The following is a 9866-nucleotide window of genomic DNA, read 5'->3' as shown; positions in this document are numbered from 1 at the left end:
GCGGCGGCGCTGCTATTTAAGGGGCCGCCTGACGTCAGCGCCGCCCGGAGCCCCCGCGATCGCTCGGCGGGGCCGGGGCCGGAGCCGGGGCCGGGACCGGCCTCGCTCTCCCGCCGCGTCGGGACCCGGAGCGGCGCCGGGGGCTGCCCGCGGACGTCCCGCCCCGCCGGCTCTGCCCTGCCCTGCCCGGGCGCGGAGCGGCCGCGCTCCCGGTGCGAGCCGCTGGACCCCGGCACCGGGGGGACCCACAGCGCCGCGCCCCCCTTTCAGTCCCGTCCTCCCGCCGGCAGAGCCGGGAGGAGCAGGGACAGGGAGCCACCGCGCCTCGGCGGCTGGAGGCTGGCCCGGGGCAGGGCCGGCCGTCTGCACAGGGCCCCGGGCCGGGAGCACGGCTCGGCGCTGGGTCGCGGTGGGCCCGGAGCGAGGAGCCACCGGTTCGGGAGCCGGGAAGACTGGGCTCGAAGCTGCGGGAACACAAGGCGCGGGCAGAGCCGGCAGCAGGCTGGGTAAGGCGTTGGCAGCGAGGCAAGGTGTCCCTCCAGCAAGGTGTCCTTCGAGCTCCCGGGGAGCCTCCTTCCCGGGCGCCTGAGCAGCCCCGGCCCCGCGGCATGCACTCTGAGGGAGGGGACAAGAGCGAGGAGGGGCCGCCCCGCACGGCGGCAGTGATTTCTGGCCTCAGCAAGGGCAGAAGGAGCAGCCGTCAGCTGAAAGAAGAAGACGCAAGAATTACATTTCTCTGCCAGGTTGGAGATGCTTAGTCTACAAACTGTGATGGCCTAAAAGCAGGATGACCCAGGAAAACCACACGGTTGTTGCAGGATATGGATGCAGACTGTGGCTTCATCCCCGGCCCTCTGGCTCCCTCCACTTGACACGCTTCCTTTCCTCTCGCACCCTGGCAGCTCAGGCTTCTGCTTGGTTGCTCGTGCTAAAGCCAAGAGACTGTGTGCAGCACCACTTAAACATTAAGAGTCACTGCCCCTGCTTTCTCAGCACAGAAAGCTTGTTCAGCTGCGGAAAACTACTTGTCTTGTTACTTGGGAAGAAGGACGGTAATAGAACAAGACAGGCAAAAAGCGGCAGCCCAACAGAAACAAAGATACTGCGAGCTCCCTGGCAGCAGGGTGGGGATGAGGTTTCCTCTTGTGCAGCGCCCAGGAACTCAGTGCAGATGTAACAAGATAGAGAAGGCCGCTGAAAAGCAGTGCCCTCTGCAGCCTCTTTTGCCTGTGCTTGTGTGGGAGCAACAAAATTGGACCTCACTGGCAGTGTAAAAATAGTTACTTGAGGAACAAAGTGTCTGATGGATCAGGAGAGCTCTGGAATGATAGGAAGAGGTTGGTCCCTTGTGGGAACAACCTCATCGTCCTGGCAGGGTGAAGTGGTCCACAGGGGCTTTCCGTTTGGGGCACTGTGTGCCGTGTTTGGTGCTCTGTCCAACAGCAGCTTCTGCCAGGGAGAAGGGGCCAGAGCAGAGGCTCGGACACCAGCAGCTCCGTGCAGATCACAGTGGAAAACAGCAGCGTGCATCCCGTGTCAGCCTGAAGGAGTCAACAGACGTTGGGTTATTCCTGGCTGGTGTAAACCCACCCACGTCTGGTACTTCTCTGGGCTGGGCACCTTCCGCTTGAGCTGGTGCTGTTCTGAGCGAGGAGGGAGCACCAATGGAGCCCCTGCCCTGGCTTCAGCACCTTGGCCTGGGCAGATGGCAGCGGGACAGGAGCACGGAGCAAGGGAACCGAGGGGCTGGGTGCTGGCAGGTTCCTTTTCCAGGGCCAGAAGGCATCAATCACTCAGCTCTGCTCCATGACAGACTGCCACAGGAAATCTGTGGAAAAGTTGCTTTTTCCATTTTTAGCCGTTTTATTGCCTCCACGTGGTGATCCAGCCTCGGCAGCAAACACACTGCCTAGGCATGAACATTAGAGGCGCCTGGATAAATAAAGCTGGTGTGGATGCCTAGACACCTCCAGGTTTCTCTGCTTTGCAAGGGAGAAATGTTTTGTAAAGCTGACAATTTTGCTTTCAGTCTCTGTATCTTTGCAGGGCATGTTTTTTCCATGACATGTTTGCTGTTTACACCGAGCTCCACATAAACAACAGCTTTCTGGTGTTCTCAGCACACCCTCGCCCTGCCACCTGTGCAAGTGGGAGCCCCGCTGGTCAGCCCCAATCCTGCTCTCCCTGGTGGGGCTGGAGCCCTGGCCCTGTGCTGCGGAGCTGCCCTGGTGGGCAGGGAGACGGAGCCCTGATGGCTGCAGGAGATGCCCTGCTGCCCGCCTGCTGCCTCGCAGCGTGGCACTGGGGGGATGAGCACCATGAGCGCCAGAGCAGGTCCTGCCTCCCAGCCCTTCCTCCCCACCTTTACCCCTTTCCAAATTGAGCTGGCACTTGCTGTTGGCTGCCAGCCTTGTGCCTTTCACCTTTGTCTTCTTTTCCCCATCTGTTTGCCCCTTTTAGTGGCTCGCTCTCCGCCTTACCTCTGCTTTGTTCCTGGCTGTCTTTCCAAGGTGATCTTTCTCAGCTTTCCTCCTTCACTTCTCCCAGGCTCGCTGATCTCCCGTGTTGTGGTGGGATTTACCAAAGCAGCTGAAGACCGCTCTGCCTTGCCCTGCATTAAGTCTTCCCATACCAAGTCCCGTCCCTCCCCAGTCTCTCCCATACTGGTTGTCCTTCATTGCATGGCCCTGGGTGTCAGACTGCCCCAGGAGAGTCCATGGCATGCCTCCCCTCCCCTGCTGTCCCCTTGCACAGGGCAGCACCAGCTCACGGGATCATGGGGGCAGGACTCGTGGGGCATTTCAAACCACACTGCAAGGATGTGGAGCCCAGCCTCATCCCTCAGCCCCTTTTCCTTGCCATCTTCCCCTAGCAGAAGAGGCCACAAACCGGCACCAGGTAAGAAGGAGCCCCATTTCAGGGCTCATCCCAAGCACGAGTCGCTGACGGGCAAGCCAAAAGAGAAGGCTGCAGCAATGTAGAGATCATAGAAGGTTATTACCAAAATACACAAAGAAAGTGTGCTGGGAGCACATAAAACCTATAGGAAGAGAGGGAAGCAATAAAATGCATACTGGAAACAGCAAATAAGATTAAAGGTGATATTCTACCCTTGATGTCTTCAGGTTGTAGGCAGAATAGATCAAGGTTAGAATTTATTTCCAGAGCCAAAAAAAGCCCTCGGGGCCAAAGTGTCATTGTTAATCCGGTTTTCTGTGTCTAATATGTATGTGTCATTAACAACCTTTTGATTCCAGGCTGACAAACTGCCACCTTTTCTTGTGCTGATGCAGTTGATGGCTGAGCAGTACATCTACCTGGACAGGGGATGTTCAGTGCCACGGGGCAGACAGGGCCGAGCTGCTCCAGCCTCACAGCGCTGGCAGTGTCCTTGAATGCCTGCACGGAGCCTCCACCACATGGCCTGCTGCTTCCAAGCATCTCCCCCTTCTCCCTGTCTGGATGGGGAACTTGGAGATGGAACAGGATATTGCGGGGTTCTGCAGCCCAGAGGCAGAGGAGAGAGGAACGCAGCTGCGCCAAGCCCATGGGCAGCAGCCCCAGTGGGATTCAGGGGCCCGGTGGCACAGAGGATGGGGATGGTAGCAGGTCCCCCAGGCTAATTCCATTTTGGCTGTCCTGGCCTCAGTGCCACTTCCAAAGGCCCCTCCTGGCTCCTGCAGGCTCCCTTCTGGTGCAGCACCAACACCAAACTCACCACATGCAGGCAGCTTCCCAGGCTCTGAAATGCAGGGTCTCACCAAGGACAGGAGAGTCCAAAAGGCTGTGCCAAGCAGCATGACTGAGACTGAAACTGCTGTAAGCCTCATTAATCACTTGTAAATGCACTGTACTCCAAATAAGGTCAGAAACAATAAATTTAATTTTGACTCTGACTCGAGCTACTTTGGTCCTAATTCTCAGCCTCTCACCCAGCCGGAGCAGCCAGCCATGGCCCTGCTGCACAAACTCATTTGATTCTGAATGTATTTTTAAGCAGGCTGGAAGGGTGCTTAAAAGCTAAATGGCTTCCCCAGGCTGTAATCACTGCTGGCGGAGTCCTGGAATGAAAGGGATAAAAACGGGAGGGGGGCAGGGAGAGGTTCTAATCTCACTGAGTAGATTACAGAGATTACTTCAATTTAATCCTTACGTATCTGTCACTGACGCTGCAAAGAACATAACTGGATGTGGGCAGGGCCGAGCTGGCTCTCCCAGCCCAGTGCCCAGCAGCACAGCAGCCGAGGCTCCGTCCCCAGCCCGCACCCACCCAGCAGGGACAGGGAGCAGGAGGGCGAGGGTGACCCTCACGTCCTGGCACCTGGTGGCAGCTGGCTCCTCCTCGCCTCATCAGCATCCTTCAGACCCTTTGGAAGGAGCCTGAGCCCCCCCTGCTTTCAGAGGGCTCTGGGCAGCCCTGCTGGGGCTGTGCGCACTTCGTGCCTCGGGGAGGTTGTACGAACAGCACTGCACAAAATAAAGCAGTCGGCAGAGTTCATCTGCACGCTGCAGCAGACAGGGACCCCGTAACCATCCGCTGCCCCTCGTCACTGCATCACTGTGCATGAAGTTCTGGGCTCACTGCGGTGGCTGCTTCAGTTAAATCTCATTATTGCTCCTTGGGGACCACAGGGGCAGGAGCTAGTTCTCCAGTAACGAGAAATCTCTTTGGCTCACAGACCTTCACAATCACATTTAACTCCAGATGAGGAATCTGTAGTCAAACACGGGCCAGTATTTTTTTCTTAAAGCTTTTTTCCTAGTGTTGCCTCATCTTCAGCCTGGCTCATCTGTAACTTTATAACCCTATCCTTGCCTTAGAGCAAGTATGCTTTAGAGCAGAAAATAAAAATAAAACTGCCCCATCCACACCGAGGGTAGAGAATCGGGTAATGCAGACTCAGTCCTCACACCCTCTGGTGCTGGCTAGAGCAAGGCTTGCCTTCTTCTTCCTCACTGCATCAGGGAGTGAAGCCTCTCCAGGTGCCAGAAAGGTCTGTCCTGGCCTGAGATGCCCCTGCTGCAGGTGTTAACTCCCAGCCCAGCCCATGGGAGCTCAGGGGCAGTAAATGTGTCTGAACGAGAGGCTCTGCTCACTGTGGGACAAGACAGCCAATTATGCCAGCCCCGCGAGGTCCCAGGAACATGGCCAGGGCTGCACCCCTGCGGGGGAAGCACGTTGTCCACAGGGGCTGAGCACCAATTAATTCCCTCAGCTGGGACAGTGCAGGTGGAGCCAGAGCTTTCCCTTACAGAGCAGCAAGGGCCGGCATGGGCACAGCCCTGAGGCTGTGCCGGCGCCATGAGGATGCACCGACGCCACGGGTGCGCTGCAGCACCTCGAGGCAGCGCGAGGGGCAGGAAGGCGCTGGGTGGCCGGGTGCTGGGGGCTTTGCCCGCCTGCACAGCACCTTCCCTGCGAAAGCGCACGCCCCTTGGATCAGAGGAGCTCTCCATCAGGAGCACTTTGAAACACACTGCCTTCTATTTTTAATGGGATTGAAAAGAGAACAAAACCATTTAAGAACTTGTGGAATCAAAGCAAGTGTCCCCACATCACACCCAGCGCTCACAGCTATATCCTGATTAATGACAAGCAAGAGAGGGGAAACAATATTTAATCACACCCTGTTTATACTGGAGCCAAAAATCAAAGCACTGCATTTCTCTTTCATGAGAAAAACGAGGTGGGCATTTACCCTCTGGTGATTAAGTTTCCCACTATGAGCACATCAATTTCCATGACTTGGCATGGGGTCCTCTATCACACCACAAACGAGGACTTCCTTAGCAACAAAATATTACAAACGCTGAGCCAGATCCATACACAAGACACCGATATACATCTATCATTGTGTCTGGATTATCTCAATATGCTTCTCCTTGGGGAGCTGGAGATAAAACAGTCGCAGCCAAACCACCGTTAACGATTGGCATGGCTATGGCAGACCTCAGCCGAGGACACCACGGTGCTCCCACCACCGGCCCTGTGCCCCCAGGCGTGCGCTCTCACCTGGGTACCAGTGCCCCCGGGTGCACGGCCATGCTCAGGTGGTGTTGGAGGCACGGCGCAGCGCAGGGCACGGGGGCTTTGGTGGGCTGAGCCACGGGGCCAGACACTGCAGTGCTGGCAGTGCCGTCGCGGTGCTGTCACGGGCTGCACCCACGGCAGGGGCCCAGCCCCATGGCAGGGATGGGGCAGGCAGGGCTCATCTGTGGCAGCGCTGGCACGAGGGAGTGGTGACGCAGCCCAGCAAAGTGGGTCAGGCAGCGCGTGGCCTCCGCGACACCCCCTCCCTCCTCAGCTTCCCTCCTGCCCTCATTGATTTGCTCTGGACTCCTTGATTAATTAATCTGAGAGAAATGCAAGGTCTGTTAATTACCCCTGATTAATTAGGGTGAACTTTTAATTGTATCCCTAAGCTGAGACGTGCCGTTCAATAGGCTCCATAATTAGTGACCCAGCAATCTCTTTTAAACCAATTAGCCCTGTGTAACGAGGGAGCCGGGCTGGGAGCTGCCTGGCAGGTGGGGGTGTTCTGGGGGTGCTCTGCCATGGCACGGCACGGCACAGCTGTGCTGCACTGCGGGGCTGTGCCCATGCCTGGGACAGGCTGCACCGGCAGCGCTGCGCTGCCAGCCTTACATGGGGCCCGGTGAGCCCTGTGAGCTAGTGCTGCCCTGCAGAGCTGTGCCTGTCCTGCACCTCCCACATCCCATTCCCACATCCCAAGGGACACAGCAGCCGCTCACAGCAGCGCTGGGGTGCTGCAGTGTCTGGGGGCTGTGGCAAGGGGCAGCCTCAGGCACTGCTGCTGGCTGGGATTGCCTCCCCTGCCCCCTCACAGCTTTCCTGTCCGTCGGGAGCTCCTCTGAGAGCTGTGATGTGTGTGGTTAAAAATATAACCCAGCATACAGCCAGAGACAGGGAGAGACTGAGATTGATCTGGTTTAAAGAGTTCTTTCAGACTTTTGATCGACTGACATCTCCCCAGACTCCCAGCCACTGCGGGAATGCCCTCCCTGCTGGCGCCCAGCACACAGGCGGGTCGATGGCCGTGCTGTCAGCCCGGGGCCTGACGGATGTCCCCAGTGCTGCGCCGGCAGCTCCAGCCCTGGCGTGGGTGCCCCAGTGAGGGGGCCCTGGCCGGACATCTGCGCTTCCAGCATGGGCTGGAGCGTGGGGACATGGCACCTGCGGCCCTGAGCCCTGCTCACTCCACCATGATGTCCTTCTGTCCTTCTGTCCTTCTGTCCTTCTGCCTGGCACTTGCACTGCCCAAGCAAAAGGCTCTGGCAAGCCAAGAAAACTTTCTTCTCATTGACATATTTTCATCATCTGCTGCAATTTAATATCCAGGTCAGGAAGCAGATGGAAACCAGCCCGGTTGTCCTGGATAATGGGGACAGTAACAGTTGTTTATGAGCTCTTGTTTACCAAATCAATTAACTGTGCAAACCAAACCAGCCGCTTGCCCCCTCTGCTCCTGAATCTCCTGGTGGAGCTGAGCACATCATTACAGCGTGGAGCACAGCGGTGCACACGAGGACAGCAGCAGGCACCTGAGCTGCACATTGCCCCATGGGGCAGAATCCCACAGGGATCTGGAGCAGCACAGCCAGGGCAGGGAGGGCAGCACATGCAGTGGGTGGAACAGTGAGGTCTGCCTGCAGCGAGCCCCCTGCCTCAAGCCCCCTCTGTGTCAGGGGAGTCTCACGGCTCAGATGCACCCATGGAAATTCAGCCACTTGTGCTAACCAGGAGCCAGAGGTGAGGGTCTGCACTTACAGGTTCCCCCCAGGCCCAGCTTTGTCTCAGCAGTCCGAGGCCAGCCTCCACCCGCAGCTGGCTGTAACACTCCGGCTGCGCAGGTACCACCGGCTCTCCCTGTCCGGCCCCACAGCTGCCCCACTGCCAGCAGCGCGTGCGCCCCTGCCCGTGCCCCCACCAGGGCTGGGCACAGCTCACTGCCTGCCCCAGAGACTCATGACAAAACCTCCCAGGCAAGTCATTAGTAATTAATTTGGTTTCTAATCCTCTAATCCAGCTGCTCCTTGATTTGATAAGCGAAAAATCTGCTCCGGCCACATGGTCCTTGTTCCATCTGATATTTGCAGTTGGAGGCACTGGCCAGGTCGAGTGCCACCCTGTGCTCTTTTCATCGTGTCCCCAGGTGTGAGGGCCAGCCTGCTGCACTGCTTTCCCAAGGCCAGAGTACCCTGGGATCCTGCCTCGCGGTGCCATGCCATGCCATGCCGTGCCACGCCGTGCCATGCCATGCCGTGCCGTGCTGTTCCATGCCTGGCTGCTGGCCTGGTGCACTCACAGGACTGAGTGCTCCGATCCCCATCCCAGGCACAGTGAGGGGGCTGAGAGGACCACGTCCCCCCTGCATGTGGTGCTCCGCTGTCCTCACTGGACCTGCAGCCCAGACAGGACAATCCCCACCCCAATTTTGGGTCAGAGCTTGGGACCCACCGCATCCCTTGTGCAGGGCTGAGGACAGGTTCTTCCCACCCAGTCCCACTGTGGGGTGAGCAGAGCCCCCGACCGGCCGTGCTGCGGAGGTAGCAGCAGTGAAGCCTTCCCTGCCCGCAGCACGGCCATGTGCCATCTCAGGGGCTGCGCCCCATGTCTGGCTCACCCACCACCCTGAGCCCTTTCTCCTCTGAAGCAACGCCGTGAAACGAGGGCTGTGTCCCTGGCCTGGTCCCCAGCGCTCGTGGGCACGGGGCCACGCACCGCCCACAGGGCTGGAGGCTGCGACCGAGTGGGGCTGTGGCACACGACGGGATGAGGGAACATCACAGATGAGAGGCCAAATCCTTCATTAAATCCCACATTAATCTCTAAGAACAGTGATGTCAAAAATCTTAGCAGCAAAATTAAATTTTGTAGCTATATTTCAGCTGCACAAAATCAATATTAATTACAGCAAGAGAGACATTGCTGAGAGAGGGCCTGACCCAGTATTTACCTGCTGCAGTAAAACTCCAGCTTGGTAACTTGTTTATATAAAATTACTGCACATGTTTTTGTGGCGCACAGCTTCCAACCCGACAGGTTGTTGGGGCTGAATACAAATGTAAGCTGGGAAACGAACACCCCTCCCGCAGAGGGGAGGCACCCTGGCAGCAGCAGGCAGCCAGGGCCCGGGCAGACAGCCGGGTTTGGGGTCAGAGAGGGGAGAGAATGGCCGCAAAGTCCCGGGGAGGGGTGTCCGGGGGGAGGCTCTGCTCCTTGTGCCCCCAGCCTTGCTCCCAGCCCAGCCGTGCCATGCCTGCAGCCCGTGCCCTCACGCAGCCGGGAGGTGCCCCCTGCCAGGCGCTGCTCCATGGGGCCTGATTTCAGCCAGAATAAAGCTCAACTCAGAGGGTTAAGTCCTGGGTTTAAGCATATTTTCCTTTCGCTTACGTTAGAAATGAGTTCCAAAGTGCCAAGAAAACCCATGTGGGACCTTTATTCCCACAGGCAGGCTGTTGCCTTCCCCTGGAAATGCTGCATTACGCATCCCCCTGGGCAGGCAGCAGCAGAGAGCAGCAGGCTGCAGCTACACGTGGAGCCCGGCTGGCTGCGAGTTGGCTGCTCCCCATGCCTGGGCTTTGGGAATTGCCTTGCCCTGGGGCACACCTGGCTGGTGTGGGGGACCCAGCTGGCCTCTGCATGGGGTGGCCCACGTGGGAGCAGGGGTGAGCAGCGGGGGTGTCCCCACACACCCCGACCCCACGGCACGGGGTCTGGGTGCCCTTGCTCCGAGGTGCGGGGCCCGTCCGGTGCAGGCGTGGGGCATCCCCTGCTGCCTGTCACAGGCGGTTAGTGTCACATTAGGAGATGATCCAGAACAGGCAGTTTGGGGGCAAAGGAA

General features: G+C 58.2%; 1 long non-coding RNA gene across 1 annotated transcript; it reads left to right on the top strand.

Annotated features, from left to right (window-relative positions):
* The first annotated feature begins 12 nt into the window (after window positions 1-12).
* LOC118174602 lies at window positions 13-3901 on the top strand. The gene is made up of 2 exons (XR_004754704.1): window positions 13-2898; window positions 3258-3901. It is a non-coding gene; the product is annotated as an uncharacterized LOC118174602 (long non-coding RNA).
* Window positions 3902-9866: the final 5965 nt, after the last annotated feature.

Source organism: Oxyura jamaicensis, chromosome 14, assembly GCF_011077185.1.
Source record: "Oxyura jamaicensis isolate SHBP4307 breed ruddy duck chromosome 14, BPBGC_Ojam_1.0, whole genome shotgun sequence".
In the NCBI taxonomy this organism is placed as follows: Eukaryota; Metazoa; Chordata; class Aves; order Anseriformes; family Anatidae; genus Oxyura; species Oxyura jamaicensis.
This window is presented reverse-complemented; position numbering and strand designations above follow the sequence as displayed.